Below are 19,056 nucleotides of genomic sequence, written 5' to 3'. Positions count from 1 at the left end.
AAGTGGTAAAGATACCTCAAGACAAATGCTGGGCATAGAAGCCACAGGGCATAAATATGCAAAGAAGTGAAAAGCTAACCTTTTCAAACAATAAGGCTTCCCTCTCACTTACCAACTTCACATTTCCCTGTATGGCCCCGGAAGATGACTGGTTAGCCAGAGACGGGTAAGATTCCTCAAGGGAGGAACAACCTAAGACAGGCACAGTCGCAGGGGGGCCATCAGGTGAGAAATTGGGGATCAACAGAGGTGAGGCTTAGAACCTCACCCCCCCTGTTCTGAGAGAAATCTTCTGCATACGTGGATGTTTTATTGCCCTGGTCTAGCTTGGATTAACACATAGTCTACAGGCACACACCTGATCATCTACATTTGCTCTCTTACAACACTAAACTATGTTTTCTACCTTTATCTTGTATCTACCTACCACTTCAGCATTTTATTAAAAATAATAATAATAAAGAGAGAAATGTGGTATCCACATATAAATCAAGTATAAAAACCAAATGAGTATTCATATTTGAACTGACTATTTAGAGTTCATAATGCATGAGCAAAACCGAAAGTTTCTGTGATGACTGCCCTTGTACTGTTCACTATGTAACTTATTCATTATGTAAGAATTTGTTCTACATGTAAGAACTTGTTTGTTATGCCTCAGAAGATTGGAGACTGACGAAAATTAGGCTTGAGGTGGATTAATGATTGTGCATTGAGCACTGACTCCCCTATACAGAATTTTATTGTCGTTAACAACCATTTGATCAATAAATATGAGAGATGCCCTCACAAAAAAAAAAAAAGGACAGACTTCCAATGGTAAAATAAATAAGTAACCGGAATGTAATGTATAGCATAAGGAATATAGTCAAGATATTGTAACAGCTTGGTAGGGTGATAGCTGGAACCTAGAATTATGTATATAAATGTTCTACCACTGTGTTGTACACTTGAAACTAATGTAATGTAATACTGTGCGTCAACTACTCTTCAATAAAAAATAATTATTTAAAAAAAAAATGCAGGTCTATTTACACTCCAAAGTCCATATCCCTTCCACTTTCTCATGCTGTTTCCAAAAAAAAAAAGACTCATGGAAAACGACCCAGTGCGGGAGGCAAATAAACAGAGAGAAAAGTGAAAAGGGAACAATCAATCAAAATCCAGGATTATCCCCGTGCTTGAGAGGAGACCCTTCCTGGGCCAATTTCCATCCTGCGTGCCTTCTGTATTGCTATGACAAGCGGGTTTTTTCACCATAACCTGCAAAAAAAAAAGTTGAATTGAGTTTTAAAAAATCTTGTACCTATATTACCAGGAAAGAAGTCTGAAAATTATTGCATTGGATATTATTGATTGGATATTTTCTCCTTTCCTTTTAACAGAGAAAGAAGCTAAACAGAATAAGTTAACCTTTGGAATGAGTTGAAAAATAAATGAGATTTGGAGGATAAAATATTTAAATAAAGCAAGTGTACAAGTCATTAAGACAAAGAATCAAAGATATTTTCAAGTAATTTCAAGTTAAAACTGTGAGGGAGCAGTAGAAGGAAATGGAAAATGGGAGGTGGTCAATGCTCTGGAAACGGCAGGTTTGTCTATCAGCCAAAAGAAAAATGCTTTAGAAATAAGGTAGACCTAAAAACTCTCTCCAAGGGAACCAGTTTTCAAATCAAACTCATCAAGTAAGAAAGGAAAGCCTCAAATGGAGGGAAGAGAAAAAGCAAACAGCATGCACAGAACCAGAGCCAGAAAAGACCACTGCACATGATCAGACAGATTTTTCATTACTTGGGGTAGCCTAGTCAAAAGGTGAGCCTACCTGAAGCCTACACTGTGCAGCTGCTCATCAAGCTGGCCGCCTGTGAGACTACAGCCTCCTGGAGCCTTTCCATCCCGACTGGAAAGGAAGAAGTAACACTATTCCCAGAAAGCACGACCATATACGTAGAAAAGCCTAAGGAATCTACCCTAAAAGTGAGTAAAACTGGTAGCAAAGTCAGAGGATACAAAGTCAGTTGTATTTCTATACACTAGCAACAAAAATTTGGAAGGAATTTTTTAAGTCCATACAGAATAGCATCCAAAAATATAAAATACTCAGGGAAATTTTAAATAACCATTGTTCAGGATTCCCTATGGTTAAAAATGAAAGTGAATATTTCCTTTAGCCTAATAAATACTCAATTTAGATGTTACTGTAACTATTGTGTTAGTCATGAGGTAGGGAATAAGAGGACAGAAGAAGAAGGGGACTGACATTTGTTTGAACTCTCATTTTGGGGTTGTCGAGAAAATTAGAATAGATCAAGGAAGAAGAATAAAGTTCAGCTAAATGATTCTGGAACAGCCTTCTATGTCCATAGCCTTAGTTTTGTAGGACTGAAGAGCCTTGGTATCCAGAAGATGCCAAAAAGACTCTGGGAGTAGAGAAGGTAAGCCTACAGTCTGATTAGTCTGATTAAAAGATAATTTTCTAGTTACAAAAGTATACCTTAGATCAGATTTCTCTTTCCTCTGAGACCACTGACCCACAATAAATAAGCAAAGCAAAAAAAAGCTGTAACTGCTACCTCTCATTCTCTCTATGCCCAGTAAGGAGAAGAGGGGAGCTTCTTCTCTTCTCCCAAAAGGGGTGAAAAAGGTTATAGTTTCTCACTGTTTCAGTGAGGGCTCAGCATCCAAAAGGGTAGGTATTGTTATAGCCACCTGCAGGCCTCTAAGAAACCAATCTCCTCATCTTATCTGGGGACATCCAGAAGAAATGTGAGCAGATCCCAACTGGCCTAACACGAGCAGCCCAGGTGCAGTCCTACTATCTCAGGCTGCCCAGAGGAGAAAGCCACGGGATCACCCTGCTGTGGAGGGCTAAGCAGGATATTATAACTTACTGAGAGGGGCCAGATGTGAAGGCACCAGCCTGCCCCAGACCAAGTCTTGCATTGAGCCTTTAAAGATACATCCTTCCAAGCCAAACACCATCTTATGTTTCAAGTATAGCATTTGCCCTCAAATTCGAATTCTTGCATTATAATCAAATTGCATTTTCATGCTTCCGCTAATTCAGAAGACAACACAGAGATTAACAGGGAAAATCTTATTAAAACTGGCAGATGCATGGACATCTCAGCTTGGAAAGGGACATGTGACCCAGTTGTGGCTAATGGGACCTGGGTACAGGGAGATGTCTGCAGGTGAACTGCTAGGTAGAGTTTTCCTCCGTGATTAAAAGAGAAGCTTGAGGATTTGGGGTAGGGAAGGTTTTGGGGTGTTCAAGGCAGTTGTCTACTATGTGATGACTGGAACTATGGCAGCTATCTTGAAACCACCAGAAGACAAGTTGAGTACAACATAGCATAAAAAGCATCTGTACCCAAGATTGCAAAGCCACTGCCCAACCCTGGAATACTCTGCCTCCAGACATTGTATTATAGAATATAATAAACAATAAATTTAAGCCACCTTTTAGTAAGCATTCTGTAATTACAGCCAAACATCGTTACTGATGTACAGGTCAATAAGATAAAAACAACTCAACAGAGAATTGGATGAAGGATACAAACAGAAAACTCACATAAGAGAAAATACAGGTAGCCAAAAAAAATCTTGATAGATGTTCAACTTTACTACTAATAAAAGAACACACAAACAAGACTTTTTGCCCACTAGATTTATAAAATGTGGTAATACTACAGCTGATAGGTGAGAAAACAGGACTGCTCCAGTTTGAGGCAGATTGCAAACTGGTACACTGATACACAATTTGGCAATATTTATTAAAATTTAAAATGTCATACCCTTTAACTCAACAATTCTACAGAAATACTCACACATGAGCACCATGATGTTTGCACAAGGATGTTCAGTACAGCACTGTTTGTTAAGCCAAAAAAAGAAAAAATCTAGAATAGTCCAAAGTTCATCAGTAAGGAATTGAGTAAATAAATTATAGTCCACTCTACTGTGGAATAACCATAGTCATACAAAATAATGGGGTAAATCCATGTACTGACATATTAATCTATCCCAAGATGTACTGTTAAGGAAAATATGCAAGGTTCAGAAGAGTAGGTCTGCATCCCATTCTCTTTTGTTTTTTTAAGTAAAATGCTTTTATATGCACTGAAATAAATCTGGGACAACATATAACGAAGAATTACCACTAGGAAGTAGACATGAGGGTCTTCAATTTTAAATTCTATTCTGTGTTTTTGTGTTTAGGAGTGTGTGCATGGCTATGTATGTTTATTGTTTTTGCAATTAGAAAAAAAATTAATTTTAATTTCATCAATCTACAGGAAGGGCTGGTCTTCCCTTAGCATTCATAATTACCTTCTGCACCAGAGTGGTAGCCAAATGTTTAAACTCTCTTCCCAGATAACACGGAGCCCAAAATGCTGGATCCAGCCTAGGAACCTGTCTCCTGTGTAGGACTTGAAGGTAGAGGTGAGATTGGCCCTGTGGCCATGAAGGGGAGTGCCAAGAGACAGCATTCAGGGACAAAGCTAAAAAGATAACTAAAGTGCTCATCCCAAGGGATTAGGCAGAGAGGCACAATCCACTGGGTGGGAGCTCCTCCTAAAGCCCTCTAGCACTGAATGGAGGGTGGATAGGGGCTCTGAAGTGATCAGAGGTAAAGCGTGGCTCCCAGTGCATCTGCCACCCCAGAGGCCGGAAGGGAGGAAGCTATGAAGACAGGGAGCCCTCAGTGAGCAACCAGGGTATACAGAAGCCATAAACCATCAGGCTTGTTTCAATTCCCTACTTAAAATGGTTTCCAATTTTAAAAAAGAAAGACAAGACATTTACCTTCTTAGAATATACAGTTTTTCAGGTGTAACTTAATTTCTTTCCAGTCATAGGCCTATGAAAATTTGCATACTGCCTTGATGCAAATAATTTTTTTTTAGAGTGTCTCATTATACTCCACTGGTTTGGAGAGATTTTATAGAATCAAGCCCCATCCCTCTTCCTTTGACATCTGATTTTGGTAAATGATTGTCATATTGGAGAGTTGCTACAAGATGGTACCCCAAAATCCTGAAGCATTGATCTGGGAGGAAGACGTTCCCTTCACCGTATCTATCCCCCGAAAGCTGTTTGTCCAAAGCGTCTGGGGCAGTCAGCCATTTCCCAGAGCAGCAGAGCTGGGTGATAAGTCCTTTTTAGGCAAGGCGTTAAAAAGAGTTGGCTGAGCAGATCTAAAAAGCCTTGGTCTAAAGGGCGGAGCCAGCCTTGGGGCAGAAGTATTACTTCACAGTTGCATCGGCTTCCTGTGGCTGCCAATAGAGGCAGCAGCTGGCAACCAGCCCACCGCAAAGAAGAGGGAACTCCACGGGGAAGAAAATAGCAACAAGGCCCCAAAGGTGGAAGTGCAGCCTGAGAACCGAGCCAGCCTGGGACTGCTCTGCCAGCACAGCTTGCCACCCCGCAGAGCACAGCAGGCGATGCTCTCAGGCTTCATGGTACTGCTATCCCTCCTAGGGTGAGCACATTCCCTAAGCGCTTTTCATGTATTACTTAATGCATACCATTATTCCATATCATAAAGATATGAGGCCCGGGCTGTTATTTTCTCCATTTTTCAGATGGGAAAAACAAAGCTCAGAGAGGTAAAATAACTTGCCCAAGGACACACAACCAGGAAACAAAGGAGCCAGGATTCAAACCCCAAGCGTGGCCAGCTCCAAAGCCCAGACTATGACAGCAGCGACTTGAGTTCTCAAGTGAAAAATGAAAATGGTAAGTTAAAGGTTAGTGCTGCCTCCAACTGACACTACGGATTGGAGCAATCTGGTCTCCTTCCTTGTAGGTAATATTTTGGGTCTTCTTCCTTGCACACAACCAGGCAAATGACTGCAATTCTAAAAAGAGATAAATATAAAAACAAGAAGTGAAACGCTGCAGACACCTGAAACCTAACCATTTCTGCAAGTTCGAGCTAGTGGAGCTGCCACAACAGAAATAGTTCAGTCCTGTTTAGATAGGCTTTGTTTTGTTACATGGCTGCATATGCAGTGAAGTGATATCAAGTCCTGAGGGTCCACTCCTTTGATGAGTTAAACACACAAAGGCTTACATTTTGATGTAATCTGATAGCATGTAGTTAAGTCCTAGACAAACTGCAACTGTGAGGAAGTGATAAACCCAACTTCCTGCGCAAAGCTGCCTGAGATAACACTTTCCATGGACTGGAAGAAAAAAAAAAAAGGACATGATTGCTACAGAATTTAAAAGGAACTATTCGGTTCTTAATAAATAACCTCTTTTTCATGTGGTCCCAGCAACTACTAAGCAAAACTGATTGCAATCAGGTGACTGTGCAGTAATTCTCCATGCAACTTAATTCTGACATTTATTCATAGACAAAATCAATCACTTGAGATTGACTTGATTTCCTATTAAGGATATTTGAGTTAAAACTCGAAATCTCAGGTATTTCTTGGCCAGGAAAACCTCCCTGAAATTTACCAAGAACTCAGACTGAGAGAACTGAGGTTGAGTGAACTGGCTTAATGACATTCCCACCAAAGTCATTCAGTCTGAATAAGTACACACTGGAACTGTGGCCAACCTGACAAAGGACCAATAGCTATTTCCACATTGCCAAAACAGGGTCAAAGTGGTAATTTCACTAAGCGTTCTCATAAGTTGTGTCATTATAAACAACCAATGAGAGCTGACTGCTGGTAATTTTCTGGTAATGCATTCATTCATTCACTAATCTAGCAAATATTTATTAAGTGTGTGCTAGGAAATACAAGAATGAACAAAAAAAGAGATAGTCCCTCCCCCCAAGGCCTTTCCAGTCTAGTTAGGGAGGCAGATATTGAAATAAACATACAAATATATGTAAATCACAAATTACACTGAGTGCTCTGAAGAGAAGCGGGCACGTTGGCCTGATTTCAGCTTTAGATTGGGTGGTCAGCAAAGACCCCGTTGATGATGTGATATTTAGGCCTGAGTCATCCAAGCAGACCAAGGGTGAAAGGAAGAGAGGTCAGCAGGGAAAACAGGCCATATCAAGATCCCAAATTGGAAAGTGCTTGGTGCCTTTGAGGAAATAAAAGAAGGCTTGTGTGCCCAGAGTAAATTAAATGAGGAGAAAGAAGGTGTGACATAAGCCTGGATGGTGCAGAGGAGCCTATCAAGTGGAGTCATGAAGGCCACATGCAGGAGTCTGGCTTTGTTCAGAGCGCTTCGGGGAACATTCCACTAACAGTGCTGACCTTTAATACTATTCTGCTTCTAGATTGTTTTCTGGGCAAGGATCTCAGAGAGAATGCAGCAGCCATGACACTCCTTAGGAAAAATTGTGAGATAGAGTTCCTACAATAGTGATTTGAGGCCCCTAAAGTATTCCCCTAAATTCAGCCAGTTCAGCTAAGCCATAAAATGGAATGGGAAAAAATCAGGATGATAAGAATTATAGCAATTGAATCACATGTCATATTATTATTTTAATGTGACTATAGAGTCATGTGGTTCACATACAGATAGACTAGTCATATGGACTAATTCTCTTGTTTTACAATATTAGAAACTAAGGCCCAAAAACAGGCCTTGGAGATCACTTTGCTGCAATTATTGGGATAGCAAAGTAAATGTCTGGTGTTGAGAACCTCACTAGCCTGTCACTAAAGATGGTGGATCTGGAAACCTGAGCTTCCAAAATATAAAACCAGTTTCCAGTTTACCTTCTTTAAGTTCTCTCAATATGTTGGTTTTATTCCACAATCAAATGACTTAAAGAACTTTCGAGCACAGGTTAATAAAAGTCCTGTTTCCTTCTCTTGTGCATATTTCCAAGTCCTTCTCTGAGAACCTACTCTGTATAATTCTCCCTGGATACCTGGCCCTCAACTCTTGGGATTTTGAAGTACTGGACATGAGTAGATTTTTTTTTTCATTCTGAGGCTCCTGGCAGGGGATCCTGGCCTCCTTCAAAGTGAAGCTGGAGAACTTGTTAGTTTGAGATAGAATTAAGTTATTTGAAAAGGACGACACCTCCAGAACAGCTCATACTTGCAGTTGACTGGACCCCTCCTAGGTAGTAGCTTTCTGACCTCAGAAGAATATCATGTCATTGGCCTCAGATAGAATTCTCTATACTCTGGACTTCTGCTTCCCTTCAGATGATGTCTAAGGTCCTTGCATGTCCAACATTCCACATGTTCATGATAAATCAAAAAGAGTTTGGAATCTCTACAGAAAATGCCCTTAATACTTCACTTTCTATAGTAAGAGTGAGGGAGAGTGGGAAGGAAGGAAGTTAGGAAGTTAAGGAAGGAAGGAAGGAAGGAAGGAAGGAAGGAAGGAAGGAAGGAAGGAAGGAAGGAAGGAAGGAAGGAAGGAAGGAAGGAAGGAAGGAAGGGAGGGAGGGGAAAAGAAGGAAAGGAAGAAAGGAGAAGAAAGAAAGGGGAGGAGGGAGAAAAGGAAGAGAAGAGAAGAGAGATGGGGGATGGAAAAAGGAAAGAAGTTATTACTGAAAAGAGGAAAATGTTTGCTTTCCAAACCTCTCTGCAACCTTAATAGAAATATACTGGGCTTGAATTGTGGATAAGTGATTGCTTACTTAGCCATCAAAACACAGCCCAGTAGAGTACACCTAGGCGTCCTTTGCAGACTTTGACTCTCAACGTGGAGAATGGCTCATGCGTCAGCAACTTCTGTTTAAGAAAGCAAATGAAGTTTCAAGAAAAAAATTGTTATTTAAGAGTGATTATTTTTTCTTTTAAATTTGAAATACTTTATATTGCAAGGGTTTTGTGAATTGGTGACATGTATGAAAAGCACTTAGCCCAGAGCCTAGCACTTAGCAAATGCTCAGTAAATGTTATATAATGCTGTAATTCATATTAAAGAAAATTATTGGCCCAGGCATCAGAAAGCCTGAAATCTAGGCCTCCGAATAGCCATGTGATTTAAAGCAAGTGTCTCCATCTCTGAGTCTGTTTTCTAAATTGGTAAGAGGAATGGACCATATTGAATTAGATGGTATATACGGCTTTTCCAGCTGTCATGCTCCAAGTCCATTTCTAATGTGTTAGTGCCTCCATGTGTGAATTGAACATTAATATTTTAATGAAAAGGATTTCTTTCTCACATCATATTATGAAGTACTTAAATAACTTGGCAAAACATTTCTCTTTCCTTCCCTAAACTGGTAGATTTGGGAGCATTAAAATTACTTAAAATTAAAGAGACTAACATTTGCCTGAAGGACAGATGGTGGGAGAAAATTCTGAGCAAGTGATTAGAACGTAAATCTTCCTAAGAGATGTCAAGTTAGGGAGCGTAGGCCTAATACCGTATTGTCCCATCTGGAGGACTGTCAGAGTCTGCCCTCGTTCTGTTGGCTCTTATCCCAATCACAACATTTGCTGAAGACTCAGTACTTCCTAAAGCTGGTTTTAAAACACCTCTGGAAGACTATCATTTCCCTGAGGGCTTCTCTTCAAGTAAAATTGTTTTTGCCTTCCCAAACTGAGTCAACACATCTGTTCTTACCTATCTTAAAAGCTTCATCAATTCAACAATTGTCCAAAAGGAAGAGGGAAAAAAAAGCTATTGTGTAATGAAAATTTTTGGCAAATCTTATGAAAACACATTCTTAAAACATCTCTCATTTCTGAGAAACAAAGTAAAATGTATGAATTGTTTTTTGTTTTATGACTAACAAAATGATTCATTGCTACAATGTGGTATTTTGACCATATCTACATAAAACAAGTATGAACATTCAATTGAAAAAATAAAAATAACTCAATTAGAAAAATAAACTTTGAGTACCTCCTCTCTCAAAGGCATTGAACTTGGCCTCAAAAAACTGGGCAATTTGTCATGCATGATTTTAAGCTATTTGGGTGTTAGTTGCACCTTCTGTGCACTAGGAAGCTTCATTACAACTACTTGTCTGTGCTATTCAATACAGTAACCACTAGTCATATGTGGCTATGAGCACTTGAAATGTGGCTAGTCAAACAGAGATGTGCTATAATAGTAAAAATACACACTGGATTTAGGAAACTTAGAACAAAAAGAGAATGTAAAATATCTCATTAATTTTATGTTGATTGCATATTGAAATGATACGATTGTGAATATATTGGGTTAAAATGTATTGTTGAATTAAATACAGTTGTTTCTTTTCACTTTTTTATTATGGCTATTAGAAAATCTAAAATTACATATGTAATTTACATTTGTAAGTCACATTATATTTCCTTGGGACACTCGCAGCTTAGACTTGGCATATTGTTTATTCTAAGGCTTAAAGTCCACCTAAGAGTTCTTAGTCACAAACATTTTATTATTTTAAAAAAGATTCTGTCTAGTGTGGTTTGTGGTCTTATAGATTTTTAACTAGAAAGTAAACTCCTAAAAATATATTAGGAGTGATGAATATACGTTAAATGAAAAGATGTTTGTATTAAATTCAGTGGAGGGAAAAAAGTTTAAAAAATAGTATATAGTGAAAAAAATGCTAACCCTTATTCATAATTAAAGAAATACAATTGAGACAAAATAAAGCAAATAATTAGAAGTTTCATAATACCCACTATTTGTGCTAAAGAGGGGAAACAGTCATTTTCATATGCTATTTGTAGGAATATAAATTGGTTCAAGTTCTTTGGAGTACAACTTAGAAAAAGCTATCAAAATTTCTAATGCATAAACCCTTCAATCCAGGATTTCCATTTCCAGAAATTCACCCTCCAGTTATACTGGCACATTTATGCAAAGATGTATCACAAAGATTTTGTAATAGCAAAGATTGCAAATAATCTGAAGGTTCATAAACAGGGAACAGGCTAAATTTTTCATTCATTCATGTATTGGAATATAATGCTGCCAAGAAAAATGATGACAGTCTCAATATTATTAGTAATGGTGTTAAGAATTATAATATTAAGAAGCAGTAATGAAAAATAGTTATGTTCTCAGAATATCTGAGATTATTGTCTGCCATCAGACAGAATGAAAGTTTAAAATAATCATTAAGTTGAATGATGGGAAAATATTATCTTTTTCTTGATCACTTGAATTTTGGGGACAAAACATTTATACCTGCTACATTTGCATTTACAGGGGTCTTTCTGGAATCAGCAAGGATTGCAGAGTGGTAAGGTTAGAAGGCACCTTATGTAAGAGCCTGGCACATGGTAAGCACTCAATAAATGCTTTTATTATCACCATTATTCATAATAATTCAAGATAAAAGAGATGCAAACTAAACCAAGGAGTGGTATGCAGTTTACCTCTACCAGGTTATAAGCTCCTTAAGGAAGATAATTATATTATTCATCTTTATATCAACTTGGACCTAAACTACCTTCTCTTTTCACTCTGTCCTCTCCCTGTAAATAATCTCATGATCTGTAACTTCACCTACCATTTACACACTGATGCCTCCAGCCCAGACCTCTCTGAGAACCAGACCTCTACTCACACCTGCCTATGTGACAAACCCACATAGGTGTCTCAAGACTCCTCACACTCAGTGTGTTCAATGGAAACTCATTATAATGTCCCCCACCCACTCATCTCTCAGTAAATGCCACCCATCCAACTCTGCAAGCCAGAATCTGGGAGTCCTCCTTGACCTCTCCCACCTGTCAATCTCTGCATCTAATATATCCCTATGTCTTACTTATTTTACCTTCTAAATAGTATTCAAATCCAACAACTTTCTTCCATCTCCACTGCCACCCCCTGAATCCTAGCTATCACCATCTCTCACTTGCCCACAATCTTACATGTGCCATGTGCTATCATAACCAGGATCCCCCACATCACCTTCACTCTCATATCTCCAATCTATTATTGGGCTTTGTAAAGTCAAGTCTGGCCAGGTCATCCTAAAGGCTTAGGATCTTCAATAACATCCCATTGTTTTTAAGATAGAGACCCAAATGCTTAATATCAACTGAACACAGTGTCCTTCATCATCTGGCACATTTACCTCTCTAGCCTAATTTTGGGCTATTTTCTTCTTTAGTCTCAGTATTTCAGTCACAGGGGATTACTTTCAGTTCCTCAAAAGTGCCTCGCTCTCTATAGCCTTGGGGACTCTACACATGCTGTTTCTTCTTACTCCATCGACCACCTCTGCCAATAAACTCCTTTCAACTCTCAGCTTAGACCTCAGGTCCTCAGAGAAACCTCCTCAGACCAAATCTGGTCCCTCATTTATATGTTCTAATTGTTCTATTTCCTTTCATTGTATTTAGGTTGTTTTATAACTACAGTGAAGTGTGGGTGAAGATGAGGGTGAGGGTGATGGGGTGGGCGTATGGGTAGGATTAGGGATAGGTGTAGGGTTAAGTTTAGGATGAAACTATGGTTAGGATTAGGATTTAGACTAAGGGTTAGCCTTAGAGTTAAGGTAAGGCTAATGGTTCTATGGGAGTGTGGGTTAAGGTGAGGGTTAGGGGTTAGGCACAGGGTTAGGGTTAGAGTTAGGGTTAGGATTAAAGTTGGTATGAAGTGAAGGGTGATGGTATGCTTTTGGTTAGAGTTAGGTTTAGGGTTCAGTGTGAGGGTTAGGGTGGGGTTTAGGGTTCAGGTTACAGTCAGGTATGGATGAAGGTGAGGGTAAGGGTGAGGGGTTAGGGTGAGTCACCACAGTTAGGTTTAGGGTTGGGGTTAAGTGTAGGGTACAAATAGGATTACAGTTAGAATTAGGGTTCTGGTTTAATGTTAGGATTAGGGTGAGATTTAGGCTTAGGATTACAGTGAGGTATGGGTGAGGGTGAGGAGGGGGGTACAGGTAAGGGTAAGGTTTAGGGTTACGTATACTGTTAGGTTTAGGATGAAGGTATAGTGTGTGTTAGAGTTAGGATTTGGGTTTAGGCTGTGGGTGGCCGTTAGACTTAGGTTTAGGGTTATAGTTCCGTGTGAGTTGAGGTTGAGGGTGAGAGTTAGGGGTTAGTTTTATGGTCAGGGTTATCGTTAGCATTAGGTGTACAGAGAAGATATGGTTATGGTGAGAGTTAGATTCAGGGTTTAGTGTTAGGACTGGAGTTAGGTTGAGGTTTAGGGTTACAGTTAGGTATGGGTGAAGATGACAGTGAGGGATGAAGGTGAATGGCCAGTTAGGGTTAAGATTAGGTTTAGGATATAGTGTAGGGTAAGAATAGGGTTACGGTTAGAATTGGGTTTCGAGTTTAATTTTAGGATTAGGGTTAGGGTTAGGTTTAGGCTTACAGTTAGGTGTGGGTAAAGGTGAGGGAGAGGGTGAGGTGTTTGGAGTAGGGGTAGGGGTCTGGTTAGGGTTAGGATTAGTTTTAAGTATAGGAGGAGGACATCATTAAGGTGAGAGTTACTTTTAGGGATTAAGGTTTACGGATCAGGTTATGGTGAGGGTTAATATTAGGGTGAGGTTTAGAAGAAGAACCACACCCCAAGTACAAAAATGGCTCAATTCCCCAGGCCTCTCACCCACTCCGGTAGGAAAAGAAATTCATTTGACAAGATACGTTCCTTTCTGTCGATATCAGTGTCCCAGAAGGAAATTATGTGCATAATGGTGAGACTAACAAGAGAGCCATGCACCTAAAGAGCAGCTATAGGGAGCCAAATTATGATTCTGCTGCAGTCCTTTAGCAGATGTAACCAGGGCTTGAGCAAGACATGGTTCTTTCTCTGGATTCCTAAAGGTTGGGGTCAGGGGTCAGAGTGAGAGTCAATAATTAGGGTATAGGTTTGGTTATAGGTGTAAGGGTTTGGGATCGTACCCAAGGTTTAGGGTTAAGGTTGAGGCCATTGGGGTTTAAGGTTCAGGGGTTCACATTAGGGGCTCAGGTTAAGGTTAAGGATTAGGGTTAGGGTTAGGATTAGCTTTAGGTTTAGGTTTAGGCTAAGGGTGAAGTTATGATTTTGTTTGAGTTAGGGTGAGAAGTTAGGGTTAGATGTAGGGTTAAGTTGAGCTTCAGGATAACAGTGAGGTGAGGGTTAGGGGCTAAGGTTAGAGTTCTTTTAGCTTTAGGATGAGGTGTAGGGTGAGGATATGGTTATGTTTCGAGTTAGGATTAGGGTTTACTGTTAGGATTATGGTTATATTTAGGTTTAGGTTTACAGTTAGGTGTGGGTGAAGGTGAGGGTGAGAGTGAGTGTGAGGGGATGGGGTTAGGGTCAGGGTAGGGTGAGGGTTAGGGTTAGGTGTAGGGTAAGGTTTAAGATGAAGCTATGATTAGGGTTAGGGTTAGGATTACAATTTATGCTACCAAATAGCCTTAGAGTTAGGGTTAGGCTTACAGTTCCATGTGAGTGTGAGTGAGAGTTAGGGTTAGGGGTTAGGTATAGGGTTAAGGTTACTGTTAAGGTTAGCGTTAGGTGGAGAGTGAGTATATTGTGAGGGTTAGGTTTAGGTTTAGGGTTTGGTTTACAGTTAGGTGTGGGTGAAGGTGATGATGCAGGTGAGGGGTTATGGTGAGTGACCAGAGTTACGGTTAGCGTTAAGTGTAGGGTGAGGATAGTGTAATGGTTAGTGTTGGTTTGGGTTTCATGTTAGGGTTAGGTTTAGGTTTAGGTTTAGACATATGGTTAGGTGTGGGTGAAGGTGAGAGTGCAGGTGAGTGTGAGGGAGTTGAGGTAGGGTTTGGGTTGGGGTTAGGGTTACGTGTAAGGTTGGTCTTAGGATGAAGCTATGTTTCCCGTTAGATTTAGGATTACTGTTTAGGCCAAGGGTTAGCCTTAGAGCTAGGGTTAGGCTTATGGTTCCTTATGAGCGTGAGTGAGGATGAGGGTTAGGCATTACATGTAGGATTAGAGTTAGGGTTAAGATTTGCATTAGGTATAGAGTGAGTGTATGGTTAGGGTTAGAGGTAGGTTTATGGTTCAGTGTTAGGGTTGGGGTTAGATTTAGGTGTAGGGTTATGGTTAGGTTTGGGTGAAAGTTAGGGTGAGGGAGAGGGGTTAGGGTAAGTGACCAGTGTTAGGGTTGGATGTAAGGATAGGGCTAGGTGTAGGATGAGGATAGGATTACAGTTAGTGTTAGGGTTTGGGTTTAATGTTAGGGTTAGTGCAAGATTTACATTTAGTGTTACGGTGAGGTGTGGGTGAAAATGAGGATTAGGGTGAAGGGTGAGGGTATGGGTAGTGTTGCAGTTAGTATTAGGTGTAGGATTAGGTTTATGATAAAGCTCTGATTAGGGTTAGAGTTAGGATTACAGTTTACCCTAAAGGTTGGCCTTAGAGTTAGGATTAGGCTTATGATTCCATGTGAGTGTGAGTGAGGGTGAGGGTTAGGGTTAGGATTAAGATTAGCATTAAGTATAGGGTGAGAATATGGTTAGGGTTACAGTTAGGTTTAGGGCTCATATGAGGGTGTTAGATTTATGGTTTGGGTTACCATATGGTATGGTATGGTGGCAGGTGGGTGAAGGAGAGGCTGAGGGTGAGGGGTTAGTGACCAGGGCTAGGTTTCAGGGTAAGGATAGGATTAAGTCTAGCTTGAGGATAGTGTCACGGTTAGTGTTAGGGTTTGGGTTTAATTTTAGGGTTAGGGCGAGATTTACGCTTAATGTTATGGTGAGTTGTGGGTGAAGAAGGTGGTAAGGATGTGGTGGTGGAGGCATGGGTCGTGTTAGCATTTTGGTTAGGTGTAGGGTTTGGTTTAGGAAGAAGTTATGGTGTGGGTTAGAGTTAGGATTTGGGTTTAGTCTGAGGGTTAGCATTAGAATTGGGTTTAGGGTTACAATTCCTTGTGAGGGTGAGAGTGAGGTGCTAGGCTTAGGGTCCAGGTTATGATTAGCATTATGTGTAGGGTGAGGATATGGTTATGGTGAGAGTTTGGTTTCGGGTTCAGTGTTACAGTTGGGGTTAGGTTTAGGTTTAGTGTTTGGTTAGGTGTGGGTGAAGGTTAGAGTGAGAGAAATCATTAAGGTGAGTGGCCAGGAATAGGATTAGTTTTAGTATTCAGTGTAGGGTTAGGATTACGGTTAGGATTATGATTAGGGTTAGGGTTAGGGTTAGTGGTAGGGTTAGGGTTAGGGTGACGGTTAGAAGAACCACAACCCCAAGTACAAAAATGGCTAAATTCCCCAGGCCTCTCACCCAGTCCTGTAAGAACAGAGATTCATTCGACAGGATACATTTCCTTTCTGTCAATAACAGTGTCCCTGAAAGAAATCATGTACATAAAGGTGGGACTAACAAGAGAGCCATGCACCTAAAGACCAAATCTGGTCCCTCATTTACATGTTCTAATTGCTCACTCTATTTCCTTTCATTGTATTTAAGTTGTTTTATAATTATATATTTGCATGATGGTTTGAGGACTGAAATCATGCCTGTTGTGCTCACCATTTTTTCTCCAGTGCACAGAGAGTATCGGTCTTGCTCCATGAAGTTTCTTTTAAAAGGAAAGGAAGGAAGAAAGGAAAGAAGGAAGGAAAAAAAGATTCAAGTAGTTATTGACAATATCTGGATAGACCAAAGCTCAGCAAAATATATTCATGCCCTGATGGATTTAATTGCCAATGTCTTCTAGATATGCTAAGTATGTCTTCGAGTCTATAGTTTTCTTGTATTTGCTCTTTTATATTTGCATTAGTTAGGATTTCAGGTGGCTGAAAGTAACTGTTTAAGGAAGTCAACAAGGTCCCAGGTTCCTTCTAACTTCCTTCTCTGCCACTCTTTCTGCCTGAATTTTTTCCTCAGAGTTGAAAGCTGGGCTGCTGCCCTTTCAACTTCAACATAGTATCCATACTCCAGGCAGAAAGAAGGGAAAGAGTAAAGAGCAAAATGCATGTGACAGTTGGACTCAACTCTTTTTATCAGGAAATAAATGGCTTTCCTGGAAGCACCACACATATTTGTCCAGAAATTCTATCTTTATCTCTGCTCAGACCTAGGTCGTGATCACTCTAGCTTCAAAGGAGTCTGGGAAGGTGCATGTTCTTAAATGGGCACACTCCTGCCTTAAACACAACTGGAGGTCTGTCAGTGAAGAATAAGGGGAGATTGAAGATCAAGAGGCCAATCAGGAGTGCCTGACAAACCACTGCCACAAACAAGCAGACCAACTGGATTCCAATTTTCTTACTCAATCTCAGAAGCCTAAACGAAAGTGATCATTTTCAAGCTGGAATTTTGAGCAGAGATTTCAGCTCTTCATATATGGTGCTAAGCCATATGTATAAAAAGTAAAAAATTCCATCAAATACTTGGTCCTTTTATCTATATAATACTAAATATATATGCTGAAACCAAAACATGTGGAATAATCTTTCCTCCTTGGAATTCTTAATCACTATATACTTTAATTTTATACTTAATTTAAAAAATCAGCTTTCAAGAAGTCCATTCACTACAATAGCCAGGATATGCAACCAACTTAAGTGCTCATCAATACATGAATGGATAAAGAAGAGGTGGTACATATACAATGGAATCTTGCCATTGGCAACAACATGGATGGACCTAGAGGGTATTCTGCTAAGTGAACTAAGTCCGAGAAAGAAAAATACCATATGATTTCACTTATATGTGAAAACTAAACAAAGCAAAAACCAGAAATAGACTCATAAAAACAGAGAACAAATTGGTGGTTGTCAGAAGGGGAGGGAGCCAGGGGATAGGTGAAATAGGTGAAGAGGAGCAAGAGGTATAAACATCCAGTCACAGGGACATAAGTACAGCATAAGGAATATAGGCAATATTATAATAACTTTGTATGGTGATGGATGGTAACTACACTTATCATGGTGAGCATTTGGTGATATATATATTCATAAATGCTGAATCACTATGTTGTGCACCTGAAAGTAATATTGTATTATGTCAACTATATGTCAAGAAAAAAATTTTAAGTTCATTTACTGTCAAAATTTAAGCCTGCAATTAAAGCCTGCTGCCACGAGGTGTTGCTCTTTCAATTATTCGGTTCCTTTCACAACTTTCATGTAGATATTTGTTCAGCTACAGAGGGAGCAAATAAAACTCCCCAGGCATCCATTAACGAAAAATGTAAAATGAGCATAAAACCAATTCAGCTATAGTTAAGAACAAGAAAATCAGAAGGCTATGTAATAAGAATTAATAATGAATGCAAAGGATTCATAGAGTGATTGAGCCTCTTTTAGACAGAGATTAAAATTAGGGAAGCAGGGGAGAGGTTTCCTCAACAAAGAAATGACAAGTTTGATAACTCAGAGGCAAAGACAGACAACGTATGGAACACAGGCAACATATTATGTGGGGGAATCTGCTTTCCAATTAGTATCATTGCCTTCAAATAATTCAATTCAAAAAATATTTATTGAACATCATCTATGTGCTAGAAATTCTGGGAAGGCCTGGTACTCTTCCATGCCCTATAGGAAGAGAGAAAGAATATTACTGCTAGATGGAACCTTCCTCATTTTGGAGATAAGGATATTGAGTTTCAGAAAAAGAAGACTCTCCATTGTCACCAGTTGGCTCACAGGGTAGTTGTAAGGATTAAATGAAAGAAGGTCTATAAAGTGCCAGAACCAGTCAAGGGTAAGAGCAAAACTAATATACATTATTATTACTGGTGAGTTTGTCTTATGAAAGCTAAAGCTTCCTTAGTTTAAAAGGTGAAATAAAATACCATGCTGGCCAGGAATTACAAACCAATTACCTAATTATTTCACTTGAACCCAAAGCAAAAAATAATTAGTCAACTCTTGATCATACTTGTGATCTTAGGACCATGAAAACCATCTCTCAGTGCTACCACCTCCTGCCCCAAATTCCCACAGAATTACATTCTTCATCTTATTAAACTGAAGTCTCTTTGATTCCCCTACTCCTTCCGATTACACACAACTTTCTTGTCCTAGTACTTTTAAATTATTCTCCTCTCTTATGGACAGCTATGAGGAGATTGTCAAGGAGAAAAATCCTCATGAGATTTTGTATATATTTATGTCAGTGGTTCTGCTGAGCAATGAGGTTGGCAGAGATAAAAAGCCAGGGTTGGTTTGGGGCTTATGACATAAGTGTGAAGTGTGGTTATACAAAGAAAGAGTGGTCAGTGAGCTGCATTTCCCAAGAAGGATTCATGGGCATCAGTTATGCATT

General features: G+C 39.6%; 1 long non-coding RNA gene across 2 annotated transcripts; it reads left to right on the top strand.

The window, feature by feature from the left end:
* Positions 1-5,338: 5,338 nt before the first annotated feature.
* Positions 5,339-17,602, top strand: LOC118909571 (uncharacterized). Of its 2 annotated transcripts, none has more exons than XR_005023692.2 (4): positions 5,339-5,485; positions 5,589-5,742; positions 11,095-11,168; positions 16,857-17,602. It is a non-coding gene; the product is annotated as an uncharacterized LOC118909571 (long non-coding RNA). The 2 variants fall into 2 exon arrangements; XR_005023691.2 differs by lacking the exon at positions 16,857-17,602 and adding an exon at positions 16,326-16,581.
* Positions 17,603-19,056: the final 1,454 nt, after the last annotated feature.

This window comes from Manis pentadactyla, chromosome 8 (assembly GCF_030020395.1).
Source record: "Manis pentadactyla isolate mManPen7 chromosome 8, mManPen7.hap1, whole genome shotgun sequence".
In the NCBI taxonomy this organism is placed as follows: Eukaryota; Metazoa; Chordata; class Mammalia; order Pholidota; family Manidae; genus Manis; species Manis pentadactyla.
The sequence above is the reverse complement of the archived record's forward strand: the minus strand, read 5'-3'. Positions and strand labels throughout refer to the sequence as shown.